The sequence below is a fragment of the Pinus tabuliformis genome, chromosome 5_2 (genome assembly GCF_031772625.1).
Source record: "Pinus tabuliformis cultivar Carrire ecotype Pingquan chromosome 5_2, CPIR1, whole genome shotgun sequence".
In the NCBI taxonomy this organism is placed as follows: domain Eukaryota; kingdom Viridiplantae; phylum Streptophyta; class Pinopsida; order Pinales; family Pinaceae; genus Pinus; species Pinus tabuliformis.
The window spans coordinates 607,670,813-607,694,370 of record NC_142306.1 but is presented as its reverse complement, the minus strand read 5'-3'; the positions used below and the strand labels follow the sequence as shown (position 1 = coordinate 607,694,370).

Sequence of the window (23,558 nt, the reverse complement as noted above, 5' to 3'; positions counted from 1 at the left end):
TCCCATGGTCAGTAATGATTGCTTGTGGGACACCAAACCTAGTTATGATATGATTGAATACGAAAACTGCAGCTGTCTTGCCGCTTGCGTCGAATGTAGGCATCGCCTCGGCCCATTTTGTAAAATAATCAACCGCGAGGATGATATACGCATGCCCCCCGGCCGAGTGAGGGTTACAAGTAATAAAGTCAATGCCCCATTTGGCGAATGGACCAGCGGCAATTATAGGGTGGAGAGGAGCAGGTGGAGCGCGCATCTTTCGATCAAACACTTGACAGTTGTGGCATGTTCTGACAGCAAGGATACAATCTTTAAACATAGACGGCCAGAAATAGCCAGCGCGCAACACCTTCTGAGCTGTGGCATACCCAGACATATGACCGCCACATGCTCCAGAGTGACAATCATTCAAAACTCTCTCAGCCTCTTCGTGAGTTAAACAACGTCGAAAAACTAAGTCTGCCCCCCGGCGATAAAGTGTATCTCCAATAATTCTGTATTGCTGGGATCGAAACCGAATTTTTCGACGGTCTTCCTTGGAAGCTTCAGGCCGAAAGGTTTGGGTTTGGAGATAGATGATTATATCCCCATACCACGGATCTAAAGTGCTAATAAGAAACAAAGATTCGTCCGCAATGGACTCCTCTGCCACAGTCTCTGTGTCAGCACTCGGGAAATCACACATCAATTCCGCAAAAACTAAAGATTTCTTAGACTTGGACTTCTCGAACTCCAAGTCGAACTCTTGCAGGATAACAATCCATTTAGAGTACTTGCCCCCTAGCAGTTGTTTTGTCAAAATATAAATCATAGGGTTGCAATCCGAAATAACTGTAGTCTTGCGGAGAAGAATGTAGTGACGAAAACGCTGGACAGCTTGAACGGCTGCCAGGGCCAATTTCTCCACATGCGAATATTTTAACTCAGTGGGATTTAAGGTTCTACTAAGATAATATATCACATGCTCTGCTTTGAATTCATCTTCTTGAACTAACACCATTCCAATGGTGGAATGCGAAGCTGCGAGGTATAAGAAGTAGTCCTGGTTGTAGTTGGGAGGATGCAATAACGGTGCATGGGTCAACGCGTGTTTCAGTGCATCAAAAGATTGTTGGGCAATCTCGTCCCAAAAGAATTGTGCGTTCTGTTTCAACAACCGTGTAAAACCTTTAGTGACCTCGGCGTAGTTTGGGATGAATCGGCGTAAAAAGTTCGCTTTCCCTTGCAAACTTTGGAGTTGGCGCAAACTCGAAGGAGGAGGCAATTTGATGATAGCCTCGACTTTCGAGGGATCGACGCGAATGCCGGCTTTTGAAACAACAAATCCCAGCAATCGACCTGTTTCTATACAGAAAACACACTTGTGGGGATTCAACCGAATCTGATAATGCCTACACCTCATAAAGATTGCTCGTAGGTGGACAAGGTGATCAGCTCGATGTAAAGAATGAGCAGGCAAATCATCGAGATAGGGTTGCACAATGTGCTTGATGTCATGAAATGCATAAGACATCGCCCGTTGAAAAGTGGCCCCGGCATTCTTAAGTCCAAAAGGTAACTTGCAATAAGCAAATGTCCCCCATGGACAAATGAATGCCGTTTTTGGTTGATCGGCAGGTAAAATATTGATTTGATTATAGCCTGAGAAACCATCCATGAAGGAAAACATCTCACTTCCGGCACAATCATCAATTATTTGATCGATATAAGGCGTAGGATAGTTGTCTTTTGGACAAGCTCGATTGATATCCCTATAGTCGATACAGATTCTTATTGTTCCTTGTTTTTTATTGACGGGAACAATATTCGATACCCAATCCGTTAACGGGATCGGATAAATGAAACCTGCTTTCAACAGCTTTTCGACTTCTGCTTTAATCGCAGCCGCTTTTCGAGGGTGAATCTGACGCAACCGTTGCCGAATGGGTTTAGCATCCGGGTAGGTTTTGATTTCATGAACAACAATGGCAGGATCAATTCCCGGCATTTCCTCGTAAGACCAGGCAAACACGTCGCGGAATTCTTGGAATAGGGCCTTGTAAGTTTGGATTTCTTCTTCAGTACATGCGGCACCTATATGAATGTTCTCCTCGATTCCGGGCTTCACTGAAATATCAATGGGAATAGTACGAGAAATATTTCCTAAATTCAGCTCTGAATCAGAATGTTTCGTTGGATCCTGAGCGTCTTTGACATATTCAGCGGTAAAGATAGATGAAAAATCGTTTTCAAATGCATCATCCTTAGGTAAAAACGAAGATCTATGATGGAGATCTTCCCATGGTAGATCATCTACACTTAGGATTTCGCGAAGTTGTTCGTTAGATGACACTTCTTCGGGAAACGTTATCCGTTCTAAGGGTGAGGTGAAAAGTGACTCTTCACTGACCACATTCATTTGGTCGGTTTCGGTTGAATGAAAGTCGGTAAAAGACATAAGAGCTTCATAAGCAATCTCATACGGACTCAACGGCATAACATCACCGAGTGAGTCTAGCTCAGAGTCAGAGGGAACATACCAAGGATCATCATAAATAATGTTTTCTGACGTGATCATATGAATTGTTGCAAACAAAGGGTCTGCATTGAGTGGAGGGAGAGGAAAAGTTCCCAGTAAACCGGAATCCTTAACTAAACCTACACCAATGTCCCTATAAGGGATTGTCGTTTTGCCAACATGCTGGATAGTTTCTGAAGAGGTTGGGTCGGATGAAAAGTATGTCAGCTGATCAATAGTCACGATCTTACCGTTATGTGGAAACTTAATGACTCTGAAGACCGATGAAACGACCGCTGTCATAGCATATGACCAACTTCGACCCAAAAGAAGGTTGTAGTCTAGAGGGGCATCAACCACTTCCACATCCAGACTAACGGTTTTACCTTCGACCCCTATAGGCAATTCTTGTAGAATACCAAACGGACGAAACCCACGGCCATCAAAGGCCTTAAGGATGGTGGGGGATTGGTTCAACGAAGGAGAACCAAGCGATCTCCAACATTGGAGTCGCCAGTGGAGTCGCCAATTTGTCACACGGAATTTGTCAAGGGTGCGGACACGACTGACCTTCCTAGAAGTCTAAGACGTTCTAATGACAAACAAGACAAAATGGAGTGATCTTTCTCTAAATACACCTTTTACAACATGAAAACTACAAGTGTTTAGGCTTACCTTATTCCAAAACGTTGTTGTTGAAGTCCGTTCTTGACGATCCGGATGAGCTCCTCCTTCAAGTCAATTCCTGCAACCACAAACAATCAAACAATTACCAAGCACTTGCATTTCATATAATAAAACATATATTCAACATGCAGACCAAGGAACACATGAAATAACTCATTAACACAAGCTATTGAGAAAAATAAACCAGTTTGTATTAATAACGAAACAAAGAAACTCTTACAACCTGGCCTTGGTGTTGTGCAAGTTCCTCCCAGGGTCCATCAAGGGTTTTCCTCTACTTTGACAAAGCTCACCCTCTTCCAAGTAGAATCAAGTAAAGACAATCTCTCCTCACAAAGGCTCTAATGGAAGACCTAAATCCTGCAGCATTTACCCAAAGAAAATGTATAGCTCCAACCTCCTCTCCTTCTGGCTCAATGCCTTTATTTATAGTGCTGTAAAGAGGTTATTCAGGTCCACTATCAATGGGATCATCCCCCTCTTTGGGTGGGATAGCTCCCTTATTGATGGGATAAGTTCCCCCTTAATAGAGATACATGAACCAACTGGAGGCGCATCCATTTCATCAAACCGACCTCTAGAATGTTCTAGAAGTAACCACAAGTAACTTTTTCAAGATAAAACTCGCGCATTTTGCCTTTTACAGAGGGACGCACCTGTCCCTTAACATACAGAGCGTCCATGGACGCAGCTTTTGTGAACATGGTCAGCGTCCCCGCAGGTAAGGCTAGAGAGAACCTGCGACCCCAGAGATAAACATAGTTTTTACAAGACTTTCTCTCTTCTTTGAGTTTGAGATGGATAACAGAGGCATGAGACTTGCCTAAGAGGGTAGCATGACTGTTGATTTGAGCCATACTAACTGTAAGTAGTCAAGGTGACATTTTTTAGTGTAACAGATCCCAACCTTTTGCCTACTTCTTGACTTCGACAGAGTCAAGGTGCAGAGCTCCAGTAGGTATCCAAATTATCCTCATCCCAAATGTTGTCTCTATTAGTGTTTCTGGTTGGAGTCCCTCGCATATCTACACTAGTTGTCTCGATGTTTGTGCCAATATTTTCAGTTATGCAATACTCTACTCAACACCTATCAAGAGTGGGTTGTAGCTATCCTCTATTTTGTTCCGTGTCTCCATTGTGACTTCTTAAATTTTCTCCCAAATTTCATCTAGGTCCCCATCAGTAAGAACCAGTGGCATTGCACCCTTGGATTTATCTTCTTTCTCCTTCTTTGTGCTCCTCAGTGAAGCTCCGCTCTGCATCTTCATATTTCCTTGTTTTGTCTCTATCTACTTCCTAGTATTCTTTTTGTCATTATCCTACTCTTGTTCTTGCTCCTATTCATCCTTTTCTTTATCCTTTTCACTTCATTCCCCATGCTGCGAAGCTTTCTTCTCTATTTCACTATCTCTTGCATCTTTCTCCATTGCAGTCATCCATTTTGTGGGCCACTATTGTATTAATGTCACAAGATCATCTTCGGTGACTAAGTATGGCAAAGGATGCCATGTCTTCATTGTATCCTTTCGATCCTATATATAGATCCTATGAAAGTCTTCTTTGAACTTCGCAACAAACTTATATTGCTGGTACAAGCTTGGTGACAATCTAGGGTGCTGATTTACCAACATATGTAAATCCATGTGATACCAGACAAAAAATATTTTGTTATCCTATGCTCACGATGTCTCCTTGGTATTCCAAAGTGAGGCAAACTGCACAACTTCACACACGTCTTCTTCTACCAGAGGAAACGGCAAATCCTTCAGCTCCTTCCATGCTGAATTTGTTATGATCACAATCAACCATGCGTAATAAAAGGACTTACCTTCCTTTTGAGCTTTCTGACAATCTTTCAGGAATTCTCTATATAGATATCTGACCCAATTGTACTAGACCCCATTGTTGCACTGCACAACTAGGGAAAAAACTATTGTGGGGACTTCATTGACTCGGAATTTTCACATAATATTCCTTGCTAAGATATGCTCAGTGAAGCATACTTCTTGGTCACTGATCAAATTTATATCGTAGCCTCATGTTTTCTTGACCAATTCAAACTTCTCCTTCAGTGCTATTACTTTGTCCTGATTCATACCCATGAACTCTTCAGCGAGTTCCCTTCCTCGGTATGGTAACCTGGTAATCCGCCATATTAACATCTCATCAATGGGGATCCTCTTTCCCATCTAGAGGCATCCGTCATGCACCAGCACGAGAAATTGTCTTACGCAGGCTATGTTAGGTGTACTTCTACCAAAGTGCGACATATTTAGCATGTTCAGTAAGCCTAATTGCTCCAACCCTTTCACCCACTGATGTGGTTCCAATATTGTCACTCCATTCTCTAGGTAATGGACCTACTTCAACTACCTTCTTGGTGTGAACTGTGGGTATTTTTTATGGTCATTGAAGTTGTAGTCCTCAAACTTCAACTATGGGATTTTTCTGATAAATTCTCCTTCAAATGGTATTTTCTCTGGTAGAAATGGTGTAAATGTGCCATACTTCACATCCTTGGAGTCTTTGACTGGTTTGGTGTTGGGTTTCCTAGGTGGTAAATATGGTGGTAGCAGGGACAGAATTGTTGCACTCTTTGTCTCCATCTCTTATTATTTTGCTTCTTCTTCGTTGTCACTTACAGATTGGGGTTTTGGCTGTGGTTCAACATGCTTCTTAGGCTTCTTATCTTGCTTCTTCTTTGTTCTCTACTCCTGAGTTGGTTTCTTCCTTGGCGATATTCACTGCGTGAGAGGTGATGTTACAGGTGTACCAGATGGTGTTGTATCTTCCATAATCTCCTCTATACCTCTCTATTTAAATATGCAGATGATATCTTCAATGTTCATGCAGCAGTGCAACTTCTGCAATTTATCAATACTTAGCGATTTTTGAGCTCTTAGATAGCAAAGTGCCAAAATCTTAGCGAGACGTGGCCTTTTATACCTCTCCTAGTTTTCTAAACCCATTATTATCTTAGATATTTCTCAGATTTTTTTTATTATATGCATAAATACCCATAGATCCTTGCCAACATGTTTCCATAAATAAAATTTTCCGCTCCTCCAACGGCAAGTTTCCTTTTTAACAATCATATTTCCATCGAACTTCGATGCACCTTTCATTGTAGCAAACAATATTTATTGTGTCATGGCTCTTATGAAATCTGAAATACTCCTAACTGTTATGAAGTATAATTGCTATGTCAAAGCTCTTTTCTCTTGGGGACCCCAAAAAAATGTCGTTTAGGGGGTGAAAATTGCTCCGGAAGTTCAGGACCCGAAAAACTGCTCAAAATAGTAAATGCTAAAATGAACAAGGAAATAGATGAAATTAACTAGGGGGTCTAGGTGGAATAGGTGGGTGGCCACCAATATCCACCTGGATCATTCATCCCCCCTTAGGAAGTAATGGTCCCCATTGCGTGCAGAGCCTCCATGAGGTGAGGAAATTTCTGTTGAACTTGGTCCCTTGTGAACCACTTGTCCTGGTGAAGGAGTTGGCCTAATTTGACAACTTGATATAGTTGTATCCTATATTGTCGAGTGTTCTTGATTTGTGTGTCCATGATCTGATAAGTTGTGGCCTATTCCATAGAGTCCGCATTGAGCTCTGTTGGTGTGAGTTGTTCTTCAATGTCAAATGTGTCCAACAGTGGTGGAAAGTATGGCTGAAGGCAATCTACATTGAACGCTGGGTGCAGACCAAGGAATGGTGGGATGTTGAGCTCGAAGACATTGTCACTGATGGCATTGGTGATGGTGTATGGCCCATATAGGAGTAGGCGAAGCTTCCGGTGGGGTCCAACAAGGCACTTCTTTTGCAAATGTAGCCAAACATTGTTGCCCACCTAGAACTTGTGCGACACTCAATGATGATCATGGCATTGCTTGTACTTAGCATTTGTTGTGTCCAATATATCATGGACGTGTTGGCAGATTTGTTGAATGCTCTCAATGAAGTTTTTATCGCTTTTAGCTTCAGACTAAACATGAGCCAAATCAACCTGAGTGGCTGCAAATAGTATGGCCACATCAATGTGGCATAATGGCTGAAATCTCAGCCCTACCTGAAAGGGGATGTGGACTTTTAAGCTATGGAGAGCTCTACTGTAGTTGCGTTAGACATAGAGGAGACTTTCATCCCATGTGCATGGATGTTTTGCATTGTACATGCGCAGAATGTATATGATCATCCCGTTGACAACTTCTATTTGGCCATCAATTTAGGGATGGAAAGTTGTGGACTTAGTAAGTTTTGTATCTAGCATCGACCAGAGAATTGACCAAAATTCACTTAGGAATCTGCTTTCCTGATCTGAGACAATGGACTGTGGGATGCCAAAGTGTACCCATACTCACTCAAATAAGAGCTTAGCAGTGGCCTTTGTCATGATACTCCTCTTGCAGGACACCATGATGGCCATCTTAGAGAATCTGTCGACGACCACGAAAATGTGCTCATTGCCATGCTTTGTAGAAGGAAGGCCCGACATGTAATCCATGGAGATAGATTCCCAAGGCCAACTAGGAGTAGGTAGAGTAGTATATAGGCCTTTCTTCTTGATGGTTACTTTGGCAATGGCACAAGTGTTGCAGGATCTAATGTACTTCCCAACATCCTCATGAAGTTTAGGCCAACAAAAATACTTCTGCAATAGCACCACTGTTTTCTCTACTCCAAAATATCTAGCAACCTGACTGTAGTGAACCTCCAAAATCATCTTGGCACACTCACTTGAATGAACATAGATGTGTCCCAGGTGGCATAACAATGCATCTTGAAGGTGAAAATTTGGAACTTGCTTCCCTTCCAGGTGTGTCTGGTATATGCTGTGGAATTCTAGATCGCTCTTGTAAATATGTGGCCACCCCAATGTCTCGTTCCCACAGGAGTCGAGCACAATTATCAACGCCATGACCAGTGGTCGGCTGAGACAATCAACAACATTATTAGTGTTTCCCTTCTTATACTTAATGTTCAATTACAACTGTTGCATATAGGTGGACCATTTCTAATGATGATCGTTCTACAACTTCCCTTATCTCTGTATAAACTATAGAGGTTAGTGGTCTATGTGGATGACCATTTCCTTCCCCATAATGTAATGCTTTCATTGACGACAGGCCTGCACAATGGAATACATTTCTTTGTCGTAAGTGACGTACTTTCAGATTGTGTCTAAAAGTGTGTCACTATGGTAAGCCACTGGATGCCCATGCTGAGTAAAAACCACACCAATAGCATAGTTGGAGGCATTTGTCTCAATCTCAAATGGTTGTTGTAGGTCTGGTAATGTGAGCACTGGTGTAGAACAAAGCCGATTCTTCAACTCGAAGAACACTTGTTGTTGGGTTTCCGACCAATAAAATTTTTCTTTTGCTCTGCCCTTGGTGACTTGATTTAAAGGCCAAGTGATATGAGAGAACCCCAACATGAACCTACGATAGAAATTAGAAAGACCCAAAAAGCTACAGAGCTCTATTAGAGTGGTTAGGGTTGGCCAATCCTAAATGACTTGTACCCTAGATGGGTCCTCATGTACACCCTTCTCATCAATGATGTACCCCAGATATTGAACCTGGGTTAGGCCAAATGTGCATTTCTCCAAGTTAGCATACATCTTGTGTTGGCGCAAGGTTTGAAGGATTTGTCGAATATGGTGGAGGTGCTCTTCCCAACTCTAACTGAAGATCAATATGTCATCTAAATACACCACCACGAATGCATTGGTGAAGGGTCACAAGATGTCTTCCATTAGTATCATGAAGGTTGCAGGGGCATTTGTCAATCCAAATGAAATGACCAACGATTCGAAAAGGCCCTCCTTGGATTTGAAGGCAGTCTTCCACACATCAAAGGGTTCGATAGGAACTTGGTGATAACATGACTTCAATTCAATCTTTCTGAAATATTTGACCCCCTTGATCTCCTCCAAAAGGTCATCAATCCGCATGATTGGGTGCCTATTTTGGACAATGGTCTTATTCAGCACCGAAGAGTCAATATAGAGCCTCCAGGTCCCATCCTTCTTTTGTACCAATACAATTAGGTTCCCACAACATGATGAGATTGGCCTAATGTGACCTTTCTATAATAGTTCCTAAATCTTCCTCTTGATCTCATCATTCTCTATAATAGAGCATCAATAGATCGATGCATTGGTAGTGGCACACCCTAGGTTAGATCAATGGAGTGCTTGACGTGATAGTCCACATATACCCTTGTGGGTGAGGTGAAAATATCCTTGTACTCCTCCACGACTTTGTCCATATACTACTGTTGTGTAGAGGATCCCTTCCTAGAAGCCATGGCCACAACCTTCTTCTTGCTTTGGGGGCGAATGATAAGGAAAAAAATTCCTAGTATGGGAAATGATCTTACTGCATTGCTTTCCAGTGATCAAAGAGATGGCAGTAGGCAGGGCTACCTCCAGTATCATATCGTAAAGCGAGGTCTAGACTCTTGTACATCATGTCACTTCCACAAATACAATTGTCCTAACAATAGATCACAAACATCAAGAGGAGAAACGTCACAGGGTACCTCATCCGTGAAGGGCTTGATTCTGTAGAGAAGATGACACTGTTGGCTAACACGAAGATCTCGTCCTTGGTGAAGCCACTCGATGGTGTATGAATGTGGATGTGCTATAGTATTTAGGCCCAACTGCTTCATGACCTCTACTGAAATGAGGTTCTTTTGGCTCCCACTATTGAAAATGAACTACAACGGAGAACCCTTCACCCACATCTATGAGTGGAAGAGGTGTTCCCCCTCCTCTGGATCTTTAGGCTCAATCTTCTGGATTTTGGTGGTGGCCATGGTGGCACTGGGCTCCGCATCAATGATCTAATTCCCTTTGTCAGTTCCCTTATCAGGTTCTGATTCAGAGTCAGAACCTGCGTCTGATTTGGAAGCCTTGAGCTCGGCCACCAGTGACTGCTTAGTGTGACACTTACTTCTATTGTGAGTGGAGCTCTTATGGAACTCACACAATTTTCCTATGTCAACAATGTAAACCTTGAAATGAGCATTGACACGGTTACCCATTTCATAGAGGTAGCAAAAAAGTGACCCGATTTTGAAAAGTGGCGATGCAGAATACACATATTTGTTTTTAGTGTAGTTTTTGGCACTTTACATTTTTTTATGTATATTACTTTTTAGAATATTAGTGATTTTCATGTTGATTTTGAAAAGTATTGATTCTGCATCATGCGCTTTTATTAAAAGACCTATTTTTTGACTTTAAATTTTCTAATGTATGAAATGTGAATAATTATTTTCTAAATTTAACAATTTTTGAAGTGGTCTTCTTCTTCATATATATATATATATATATATATATATATATATATATATATATATATATATATATATATATATATATATATATATATATATATATATATATATATATATATATATATATATATATATATATATATTTGGTAGTTAGGTTTTTATTGTTTTGCATATTTAAAGAAGAAGGTCTATATTTTAAAGTTTTGATATTCTACATATTTATATATCGTTAATTAATTTTTCAATGAACATCAAATAATTGCCTCTAAAAAACAATAATTTTTAAGAATTGACATAAAAATAACTATTTTCAACATAAATATAACTAAAAAATTACACATTTTGATAATATTTTGCTAGAAATGAAATGTCAAAATCACAACTTTTATAGGAAAAATTTAACAAAAAATGGTTAAATAATAGTTTTTTTTATGAATTTCATTTCAAGAAACTAATAACAATCATTGCTTTTTTCAAAAAATAATGATTCACATAAAAATTAATGCGAAAATCACATAATACAAATATTGAGCACATAACAACATTAATTGAATGCTTATTCTTCTCATAAAATGTCAATGTCAAAACATTACAAGTATAACTAATTAATAGTTACAAAAAATGAGCTTGATTTCCAAGCATAACTTAAATTTAATCAACAATATCACGTAATCCAAACTCTTCATCCTCTAGAGTTTCATCATTGTCTTCTTCCACAATATTTTCTGCTTCATTTTGCCCATTTTCCTCTTCTAATGGATCTTTGATGTATGTGAATATCCCAATGTATGCCTTTCCAATCATTCCATGTAATGGTGGTTGAGGTTCATTTGCCTTTTTTGCCACACGTGATTCACTAAAATCCCCTTTATTCAACCCAATTTCTTGCATTGCATATGGAAGAAATTGAAGAGAATTAATTCTTTGCTGAATAAAATTACACTGTACTGGATCTTTTTCAATGGAAATGCAATTTATTCCTTTTTGTAGGCCAAATGCTAGTTTTGTACCTATTTATCAAGCACAAAAGAAATAATGAATTAAATTAGTATAATGACATATAAATTAAGAAAGAATATATTGAAATTCAATTCCATATAATAAAACTTACCTGAGCCAGAAAATAAATCCAGAACCCAATCTCCTTCATTTGAACATATGTTTATAAGATAGTTAATCAATAACTATGGTTTTTGATAAATGTTAACTATCTCTCCTTTTGCTTCTTTGTCTTTATATGTTAGTTTTTTCACAACAGCATCATAAGTCAGTACTTGGCTATGACTCTTTCCATCTACCTTATTAAAAAGCATAGACATATAGCTATGATCTTTTGCCCAACTATCAATATGGATGAACTCAAAATCATTTATAAATGGTTGATGTTCACAGTGAAGAATATTTGACTTTTTCCTGTAACATGAAATAGTAAAAGTTCAACTAACTTGTACATAAATGAATTTTTTAACATTAATCAAGCATACATTTTCAACGTCTTACCATGTAAGTTGCAACCTTGAGTTTGTTTCCCCTTGAAGCTTGACAATAACATTTCCAATTATGTGTCTAAATGAAATGTCACAAATATCCATAATGGTGATTATGTGACTTCTACAAATCCCGCAACCACTTTACTAAGAGCTTGATAAATATAAGGGTCACTATCATAGTCAATGTTTGGGATATTGAAGCCATGGGGAATATCTGCAATAACTAGGGCATAATCCCTTTTAGGTATGCATTTAGAAATGTCTTCACAGTTGCCTTGTATTACTTGATATTGAATAGTGTCAAGCCCATTCCAAATGAAATTAGTAAGAGTTGGATCAAGTTCAACATTCCTAAGACACTGCTTCTTCAGTCTTTCGATCTTAATTTTTTCAATAAAGGTCCTGAAACAATCTGTTGCTCCATTTGCAAGCTTCCTCATCTTTAATAAAATAAACAAATATATGTCTAAGTTGTAAAATAAAAATAGTATACAGATGAATAAAAATGAATGTATAAATCAACATACCTTTTTAAATGCAAGATAAAAAAAATAAATTAGTGCTGGTGTAGAACTTGAATCTGGATAGTTGCATGCAACATCATCCCAACTATCTTCAATCAACAACTTAACCATTTGTTCTTGTATTTTCATGTAAACTTTGTGACTAAATAGATAAAGTAAAAAAATTTAATATAATGATATGTATAACAAATACTACCAAGAACAATATGTTATATTTAAAAGAAAATTATAATCTAGAAATAAGTAAAAATAATTCAACAAATTTACTTTTGAAATTCCTCAGACATTTCCTACAATGATAATTCCCTTGACCTCACACGAGATAATATTTATTTGAATAGTTTTTCATCCTTCAATCCTTGCAATGCTCTCCAAGGTCTGATAGTCATATCTTCTGGAAGCTTCTTCATTTCAGGACCTCATTTACTGTTGCTACATATCAATGGTTTAGACCTTTTGGCCTTCTAGGTTTTGATGCCAATGTTGTCCCACATGCTAAAAATCTCATTAATCAATTCCCATATCTCTCCAGTTCTAAATGCCAACTTGAAAATGTTATCAATACCTTTGAACATATTAGTCTTTACTTTGTCACCTTTTGAATTAATTTTCTCCTCAATTTGATAGCCTATTTCCATACAACATTCCTTTCGGAAATCTATAGTAACATTTATCCTATCCCCACTACATTTTTCTTCAAATTCAGTATGAATAAATCTAACTCTTTGGATGAAATTCATAGACATCCTATACTCATTATCTAAATTATGATCCCATGCCATTAAATTTGCTTTTGTATCTGATAAACTAGCATAAATGATACATTTCATAGTTTCAAAATGTCGGTTATTGGGGTATTCATTCATCAATTGTCTTTGAGCTTCTATAGAATAGTTCCCCATAAGCACATAATAATTGTATTAAAAACATTTTGACTTATCAAATGTTTCTTTGTTGGGAACTTGAACTGGATTAACAAGAAGCACATAATTAACCACATGAGCATATGGATTGTACCTCATTAATGTCTTCAAGTTGTGAACATGCAAGTGGTGTGGCTTTTTGATTTGATATTTACATTGTCCTTCACTTTCCTTATAGATTTGTCTCACATAAAGCTGAAATGTACGACCACCCTCAATTGAGTTTCTCTTTGTCAAGTTCTGTCGAATGGAATTTTGTTTTGTTTTAATAATGCCATCCTCTAAATCACATCCTGGTGTAATGATTTCCCTACTTTCTTTTGAAGTTTCACTACAATATTCACTGTTGGTAATGACTAGTTGAGAATGTTCAACTTCATGTTTCTTCCTCTAAACATTCTCATCATTAACTAGAACAGAGACATTCTTGGGCATTGTTACCTTTTCTCTTTTATGGCTCTTCTCCTTTCTAACATTAGTTCTAATGTCATCCTCAGTAATGGCAAAATATTATTCAGTTTCAATTTCAACTTCCTCATCTTCAAAAGTAACCTGTCTACCTTTGCTAGATTTATCCACTAGAGGTATTTTTTTCCGATCCTTTGGATGTGGTTTTGTAGCATCATGAATTACTACTTTTTTCTTGTTTTCCATATCTTCTTCTGACCCTGAGTAGAAACTGCTCACAACATTCATAACATCTTGCTCTATGAAATGAATGCCTCCCAATATAATTGAAAGACTTTCAACAAAATTCTATCAAACAAAATATCATATGTCAATAAAAACTAAGTTATAAAAATATAATGAGATAGTTAAAATAACACAAAATACAAGAATAAATAACAATACTTACGATGTATTGTGTAATCTCATTTACGATTTGTTTACACAACTTTGTAGATACCTCTCTCATGTCATATAATGAATATAATAACTTATATTTAATCATGTCATGTGACTTGGGTGGTTTTGTAAGTATATAAACAACTTCAGTGTCTGGTACCAAACACATGTCTATGACCTTTCCCAAAACCTCATAAGTTCCACTATCATTAGGGATATCGACATATAGATATATCTGCACATCTTCACCTTTTCTTCCTTTCACATACCATATATTTTCTGGAAGTCTCACTTCTTTTGATTTCTTCCAGTATGAAATCATCTTCTTATCATTTGAGGAACTTGAAAGATTTATAGCTATCAGCTCAGGTTTGGTTCGTTCAATAGTGCTTTTTGAGGATCCACCTTTAATTTTAGCAGCCATTGGTCCAGAAAGCTTCACAAATTTTTTTTTTGATGCAATTTTCCTACAAAAAAAATACACATATATAAATCAGTAAATTACAAAAAAATAATAGCTTAAATTAACAAAAAAAATGATAAATAATAATTAATTTTGTAAAACATAACAATTTAAAAAAAATAAGAAATTAAAAAATGGAGCCCCCTAGCAGCCCAATGGCTCACCACCCGGGCTGGCTGGGGGGTTGGGGGGCTGGTGGCTGGTCCCCCGCCCCACTCAGCAGCCCAACAAACTGCTGGGGTGGCAAGCCGATTCTGCCGGGGTGGGGGGAGTTGGGCATCCAGCCCCCCGCCCCTCCCCCATGGGCCCGTTGGGCCATCGGGGAGCATGACCGAGCCCACCACGCCCACTGCAGACGTAGTGGGTAGATCTGAATCATTTAATTTCTAATTTCTAAAAAAAAATTAATATTTCATTAAATTTATTGAAATTTAAAACTTATGCATGACAAAAGAAAAACTAACCTTTCAAATGTGACAATCTTTCGTTGAATATGTTGTTGATAACAATGTAGCTACTACACAAATTCGCTCAGTCTTTTAACGAACCTCAAAGAACCTTGATGTGATGTGAAGAATAGTGATAATGAAATTTATGTTATAGCAGAAACTATGGAATTGTTTTACCACACGGTTAATGTGGGACTAATTTGTTTTTATAAAAACTTTAACATGTAAATTTTGCTATCTGCACGGTGAATGTGGGATTAATTTGTTTTTATAAAGACTTTAACATATAATTTTTATTATGGCGATACAGTAAAATATGATATAGCGAACATTACAGAATTTTTTTACAACATGGTGAATGTGGGATTAATTTGTTTTAGAAGATATAATAAAAATTTAAAAAAACATTCAATTGTCTAGTAAATATTATATAGTTTAAGTAAAAAATTAATTTAAGTAAAAGATTTAGTTTACAATTTTAATTTAAATATTTAATTTAAAAGATTTATTTCATAAGAAAATTTTAGTTAAATTTTTTTAATAAATTGTAGAAGAAAATTATGGAGGGAAATACATGAAACAAAATTTTTGGAGGGAAAAATTTTGGTGAAATTTTTTGGAGGGAAACTTTGGAGGGAAATTTTCATTCTTTAAGTTATATATTATCATTAGGAGAGAGTGCATTTGTATCATTCAACCTCTTCTGTTTGAAAGGCATGGATTCTTCTGATAGTGAAGTTTCACTTTGTGAAGCATCAACATCTTTGTCACGTAACAACTCTATTCATATTGATGAATATAATGGAAATTATTCCACTATGAATAGAGAGTCAAATATTAAACTTAGTCCTAATCCTAAGGACTATGAGAGAAACATTGATGAAAGATAGGATGAAGAATTTCAAATAAATAAAGAGTCACAGTTTCTATTTAGTCCTAATCCTATGGACTATGAGAGCAGCAGTGATGAAGAGCATGGTTAAGATTTTAAAATAAATAAAGGGTCGCAGTTTCCACTTAGTCCTAATCCTATGGACTATGAGAGTAGTAGTGATGAAGAGCATGATGAAGAATTTCAAATGAATAGAGTGTCACGGTGTCCACTTAGTCCTAATCTTATGGACTATGAGAGCAACAACGATGAAGAGCATGATGAATAATTTCAAAAGAATGGAGTGTCACGGTGTCCACTTAGTCCTAATCCTATGGACTATGAGAGCAGCAGTGATGAAGAGCATGATGAAGAAATTCAAAATAATGGAGTGTTACGGTGTCCACTTAGTCCCGATGCTATGGACTATGAGAGAAGCAATGATGAAGAGCATGATGAAGAATTTCAAATGAATAGAATGTCACAATGTCCACTTAGTCCTAATCCTATGGACTATGAGAGCAGCAATGATGAAGAACATGATGAAGAATTTAAAATGAATAGAGTGTCACGGTGTCAACTTAGTCCTAATCCTATGGACTATGAGAGCAACAGTCATGAATAACATGATGAGTCATTTCAAATGAATAGAGTGTCACAGTGTTCACTTAGTCCTAATCCTATGGACTATGAGAGGAACAATGATGAAGAGCATGATGAATATTTTCAAATAAATAAAGAGTCATGGTTTCCACTTAGTCTTATTCCTAAGGACTATGAGAGCAATAGTGACGAAGGACAGGATGAAGCACTTAGTCCTAATCCTAAGGACTATGAGAGAAGCAGTGGCGAAGGGCAGGATGAAGGATTTTCAATAAGTAAAGAGTCACATTTTCGATGTAGTCCTAATCCTCTCGACTATAAGAGCATTGACAATGCACATGATGAAGAATATCCAATAAACATCGAGTCAACTTTTCCATTTAGTCTTAATTCGAAGGACTATGAGAATAACACTGAAGAAGGGCAAGATGAAGAATATCCTCAAAGTTAGTATTTCAAAAGCACAGATGATCATAGTGAGGATAAAATTCCTCCGAATGATGATGAAAATTCTTATATGAATGATGATCAAATGATGGATATGTTGCTAGGAAATATTGTATCGAGGAGTAGGAGCAGACCTTTTCGTATCAATCCAAGATGTTCTAGTTATACAAGGGGTAGAGTAGAATATCTGAAGAGAAGAAGTTCTATCAGTGCTCTCATTTCAAGTGAATGTTGTCAAAAATATTGCTTGAAACATTTGGATTTCAAGTGTTCATTGGAGAAAAGGAAGAGATATTTGTCAATGAATAAAATCATGCAAAATTCATATTTTTTGGGGTGCATGCAATCTACATTGTCGGTTTATGATTATCATATTGGGTCTTTATTTATATGTAGAAAGGATTTCAAAATGTTTCATTCAATGGGTAATTTTCTTCTATCAAGAATCCAAGAAAATTTGGAAAATGATCCCACATTTTATTCAAAAGTACGTCATAAACGACAGTTTGGGCCATTATCAAATACTACAATGTCATGGATGAAAGATTTATTTTCAAAGCATGGAGAGTGTATGCCAAATAGAGAGACAATACACATTCTAGATAATTTCTCAAGATGAGAAATCTACAACTTATACAAATAATATGCAGAAAGTGTTAAGGGACATGATTGATTTATGACATATCAATATTTTGTGAAGGTATGGAAGAAAGAATTCAACAATGTCCATATTCCTAAGAAGACAAGGATGGGGATTTGCAGTACATGTGCTTCTCTTAAATAAAAAAGGGATAAATGTGAAGGGTCAAAAAGAGGTAAGAATTCCTAACTTTAACTTTTAAAATTATATAGTCATCGACTATGAAAACGTATTTCTTAATGAATTTCTTTTATGTTTTGTAGATTCCATTGTCAAAGAACTTCAGGAGCATCACGAACAACAAACAAGTGAAAGAAAAAAGTTGTACAAGCATCGAAAGAAGTGTTATGATAATCTGAATAAATATTTGGGTTTGATAATTGATGGTATGGACCAGAAGAAAATACTTTTACTACATTTTGTTCGGACACCCAAAAATTTATAGGAAGAAACTTTTATTCAATATCACTTGGTCAGTTGTATCCTCTTCAATGGGAAAATGTTGCCAAGGGTGTGCTTCACAACTCCAAATATTCATAATGATGCAAATCTGACAATAACCATAATTCATGATGTGCTTTCTCATTGGTCTGGTAATCTTCTTGAAGTTTTGTATCCACAATTGGACAACACTTGCTGTGAAAACAAAAGTTAGATTGTTTTTGGATATCTAAACATGCTTGTTAAATTTAGAATTTTTCAGAAGGTAAAGGTTGGTTTCCTTCTTGTTGGGTACACTCATGACCATATTGAGCAGATGTTCAGTCGTTTTTCAGTCACATTAAAGAGGAAGGAAGTTGGGAGCTTGCCATCATTAATTGAATGTATTAAGACATGATACATGCCAAAGCCTACTTTTTATGTGTTGGAAGAAACTGTTGACATGTGAAGGTTTATTCTGGGATCACATGGTGAGGAGAAATGCATTGAACAAATTAATGCCATTAGCTTCCAACATCAATTTCATATCAAAAGAATTGATGGGAAAACACTAATATGGGGCAAGAAGTATTCAACTACTACAGAATGAGCATCGTCATCACGCTTGAAATTTTTGAAGTTCATTCCAGGTCATCCAATAATTGCATTAAATATATTGTTATTACAATCAATTGCTGAAGTTCATAATGCACGCAGACAGAGTAGAGAATTATTTTGATTGCCTAGAAGAAATTAAAAAATGTATTAGATATACATATGAGTACTTTGATATTGTTGGTTCAGTTTGGTGGGACTCTTTTTTAAATAATCAAAGTGATATCATTTCAATAACAACAAATTAACATATACCTTTGAAAAATCCATGTATCTGGCCACAAAATGTGTCAAATGAACATGAGGAAAGAAACATTCTTGAACAACGACAATCTCAAGGCATTATTAATTCTTAAGAGGTAGAGGAAAGAGAGATATATATTGGTTCCATAAGCTCTCAAGCACAACGTGAAGCCATGGAAGTCCTTTACAGGGGTTCAGTACAAGATATTAAGGAGGGTTGCATGATCATAGTGCTAGTAGATGGAGACCCCAATGGCTATCCATTATGGGTTGCTAAGGTTATAAAGGTCATTACAAAAAAAGAAGATGTTATAGGTGTTGAAATACATTGGTATGCCACCAATACACACCCATTCAATGGTGTGTATAAGCCAGAGATGGTAGTTGATAAAAAATTTGGCAGAAAGAGAAAAGGAAAGGGTAAAAATATAAATCGTCACTGCACAGACCTCTTAAAATTAGAGGATGTTGACATACTTGTTTATGACTTCAATTTAACAAAGAGAGGAAATCTTCACTTCAAGACGATAGAGATTCTGAAAAGGTTGTTACGAGAAGGAACAACATTGAGATGGGAGTCTGTTTAAACCAGTCATAGATCTAGAAGAATTTTGAAGCCTGAAATGGTGGGCATGCATGTGGACTTAGATGGGGCACTAGTTGATGAAAGAGAAGAATATGTAACATCTTCATCTTCATTTGAAGATGTGAATTTAGATGGTGTGCAAGAAAATATGAGTGATTTTGAATAATTGTCTAAGATAGTTTATATAACTGATGTTTGCATCATATGTTTGAATATAAAAAATAAACAGATTTTGAATAATTGTCTTAGAATAAACTGGTTTTGAATAAATGTCTTAGACAATTATTCAAAAATAAATTGATGTTTGAAATTATACTTAGGAAAGAAAAATGTTATTCTACCAAAAACATTAGTGTGTTTTTTTCCTCAAAAACAGTTGTTTTTTTCACATAAAAACTATGTTTTAATGCCATTTTTTAAAAATGATGAAAATTGACCCTAAAAAAAACCATTGTTCCAATATCAACACTTTTCATTTTCAGGGTATTTTTTGCACAATGTTTTCACAAAAAATTGGTTTTCACTGCCATTTTTAAAACATCTTGAAAATTGACCCTAAAAAAAAACCATCGTTCCAGTAAACACACTTTTCATTTTTATCACTATTTTTCAACTTTTTTTGGTGTCCTTTTTACTAGAGTTCCTGTTTCAAAGTTTACATTGTTTGTCCCTCTTCATCTTCAGGGTGTTGTTCTTTGCTTGTGGCTTTGATGGGTTTGCTTGGTCCTTTGTTCTGTGGTTTGTGGGCATATTTTCCTTGCTTTGGATTCACAGATCCAAAGTCCTGCTTCTTTTGTTTAAAATTATACTCAATCTTGATAGAATATCGATATGTCATGTCGAGCGAGGAAATGTCTAGGAACTCCATCCCATCCTAGATCTACTTTTGTAGACAATTAGGGTACTTGAGCACAAAATTCTGCATAGTATCCTTGATACCCAACTTTGTACGAAGGGTGTGGAAAGTATTTATGAACTCTGGCACATCTTGGTCATTTCCCTGTCATATTGTGGTCCACTTTATGTATTTGTCTTCATAGCTCCCGACGGAGTAATATTATTCCTTGATGGCGTCTCAGAAAGAATTCCAAGTGGGTGCGTCTGAAAAAAGTGAGGGTTCACTCTCATCCTTTTGTTCATAGTAGGTTTACCACCAATCCTTGACATTTGGGGCAGCTTTAAGAACTGCAAAAGTAATCTTTTCCCGATTGGAAAAGTCAAGAACTGAAAAATATCCTTTTAATAGATTTAACCATTTATCTATGCCATCTTCATCTATCAGGCCTTCGAACATTGGAATATCAAAGTTAACTTATACCTTAAAAGGAGTGGTAACTCCAAAGTGGCTGTTAGATGAAGATGCATCACCTGTGTGTAGTCATCAAAGGATTTAGGAAAAGTTATCCATCATCACATCCCTCTGTCACTCAAGGGATTCCTCGAGCAACATTTTTAAATGATCTCCTACCCCCTCATCTTTCTTTTCTTCCGCCATGGGAGGTCGTCAGGTTTTGCGAGGCTGGTCTTGCAATGGTTCAACTGGATCAAGCCCTAACTCCTTATACCCTGACCTTGTTGGGGACATGCAAAGAAAAACAAAGAAAGAGAAGATCACTCTGATACCATTGATCCTCACTTAAATAGGAACACAACAACTTATAGATATAATCATCAACACAAATATGCAGCAGAAAAAAACTTCATTCCATTAATAGAAAAAAATTGAACTATGCTTACAAAAAGAATGGAAATAAGATAGCTCGGGCGATGGTAGCTTATCTCTTATAAGAGGTGTGGCAGCTACATGCCTTGTAACTCTATTACAATGAGGCTCAAGGGCTTATTTATTATTAGAAAACATGAGAAAACCATAAACAACCAAAACCCTAACCCCAGGAGATGTAACACCAAGAGTTTGTGGGCCTTGTTGGGGTTCGTTGGGAAACCAACTTCCCAGGGTCGTAACTTGGTCATATTATCTTCGTTTGGCGCGCATAATACCTTGTTGGAAAGGTCTCTCTAAGTACTATAGGTTTCACTGTAGGCCATTTCCTAAGGAAATGGGCCTACCTCAGAGACCCAAAGAAATGCTATTTATGCGATCAAAACTGCTCCAAAGTTATGGACCCAAAAAATTGCTAAAAATAATAAATGTTGAAATAAACAAGGAAACAGATGAAACTGACTGGGGGGTCTAGGTGGAATAGGTGGGTGGCCACCAATATCCACCTGGATAATCAACCCACCTTGTCAAGTAATCATTTGTTGTGATTATATACCTTGCACCAGTATTCTTCCCAGGTGGGTTGATAAGCCTAATGAAATCAATGGCCCATTTGTCGAAGGCCTGCAATGTCACCTGTGGAACCAATGGAATTTTATCCCTCCTTGATGGCTTCCCAGTTCTTTGACATACATCACATGTTTGACAATACTCCTTTTCATCCTTGTGTAGTGTGGACCACCATAATCCTTCTCTTAAAACCTTCTGCGCAATAGCCTTCCCTCCATAATGTACACCAGCTACACCTCCATGACCTTCTACCAAAAAAAACCTATCTTTCATGTTTAGGGACATACCTGCGCAACATTTCATCTAGTCCCATATTATACAAATTTCCTGCTATCAACAAAAAATCAGCTGCTTTTACCACCAACTCCTTCTTTTGTTGCGTAGTGCATTTCGCAGAGGCCATTCCTATAGCCAAAAACTAAATAATGTTTGCAAAGTGATCATCTGCAATCTTGATTGCAAACAAATGTGCATTGGGAAGATCATCTGCAATGTTTGTTGGTTCTTCCTCTGTTACCAACCTTGATAAGTGATCATGCCCGACATTCAACCTTCCTGGTTTAACAACAACTTCAAAATCATACTCCTGAAATAACAACATCCATTTACAAATTTTCCCTCCTAGGACAGGCCTATTCACCAAATATTTCAATACAGAATGATCTGTGAACATATTGAAATATGATCCCAGCAAATAATGTCTACATTTCTACAATGCCTATACTATAGCCAAGCCTTCTCTTTCTGTGATAGTGTAGTTCTTCTCTGCTTTAGATAACTTCCTTCTTCCAAAATCTATAGGGTGATCGATTTCTCCTGCTCTAGGCTTTGTCAATATTACTCCCCAATCTATGCAAGATGCATCTACATGAATATGAAATTCCTTATTCTAGTCTAGGAAAACCAAGATAGGCACAGTTACCATCTTTTCTTTCAATATATCGTGACTTTTTTGGCATTCCTCCTTCCATTGAAAAGTCACATCTTTCTTCAATATTTTCTCCATTGGCGTAGTTATTTGCACATACCCCTTAATAAATTTTTAGTAATATCCAGTGTGTCCTAATGTAGTGCACAACTATCTCATTATTTTTGGTGGACAGAAGTTCATAATGACAACTATCTTCATGGGATCTGGCATCAAACCCTACTTGCACACAACATGCCCCAATAGTATGCCAAAAGTCACACAAAATATAGATTTCTTTAAGTTCAATGAGATCTAGTACTGCCTACATATGTCTAGCATAAGACTTAAGCTCACAACACGTTTTTGCAATAGTCCAAATATTGTCCAATCATGAAAGTATACCTCTAGGAATTTGTGTATGTACTCCTTGAATGTGGAGAGCACAACTCTCGAAAATATGGAAGGGGCATTCCTTAACCCAAAAGGCATCACTGTATACTGATATGGTCTCCAGTCTATTGCAAGTGTGGTCTTATGCCTATCCTCTGGTGCAATCTTGATTTGATGATAGGCAGAAAATCCATTTGTGAATGAGTAGGCCCCTTGTCCTCCTACATTATCTAGTACCTCATTTGTAAAGGGTGTACGGAAGGGATCATGTACGCATGCATCATTTAATTTCCTTATATCCACACCAATCATGATTTATCCTTTAGCCTTCTTTTCCTGGACCATCATAGGAC

At 37.1% G+C, this 23,558-nt stretch overlaps 1 pseudogene; it reads right to left on the bottom strand.

The window, feature by feature from the left end:
- Window positions 1–22,178, bottom strand: part of LOC149160479 (protein RRC1 pseudogene) — an 81,164-nt pseudogene extending 58,986 nt beyond the window's left edge.
- Window positions 22,179–23,558: the final 1,380 nt, after the last annotated feature.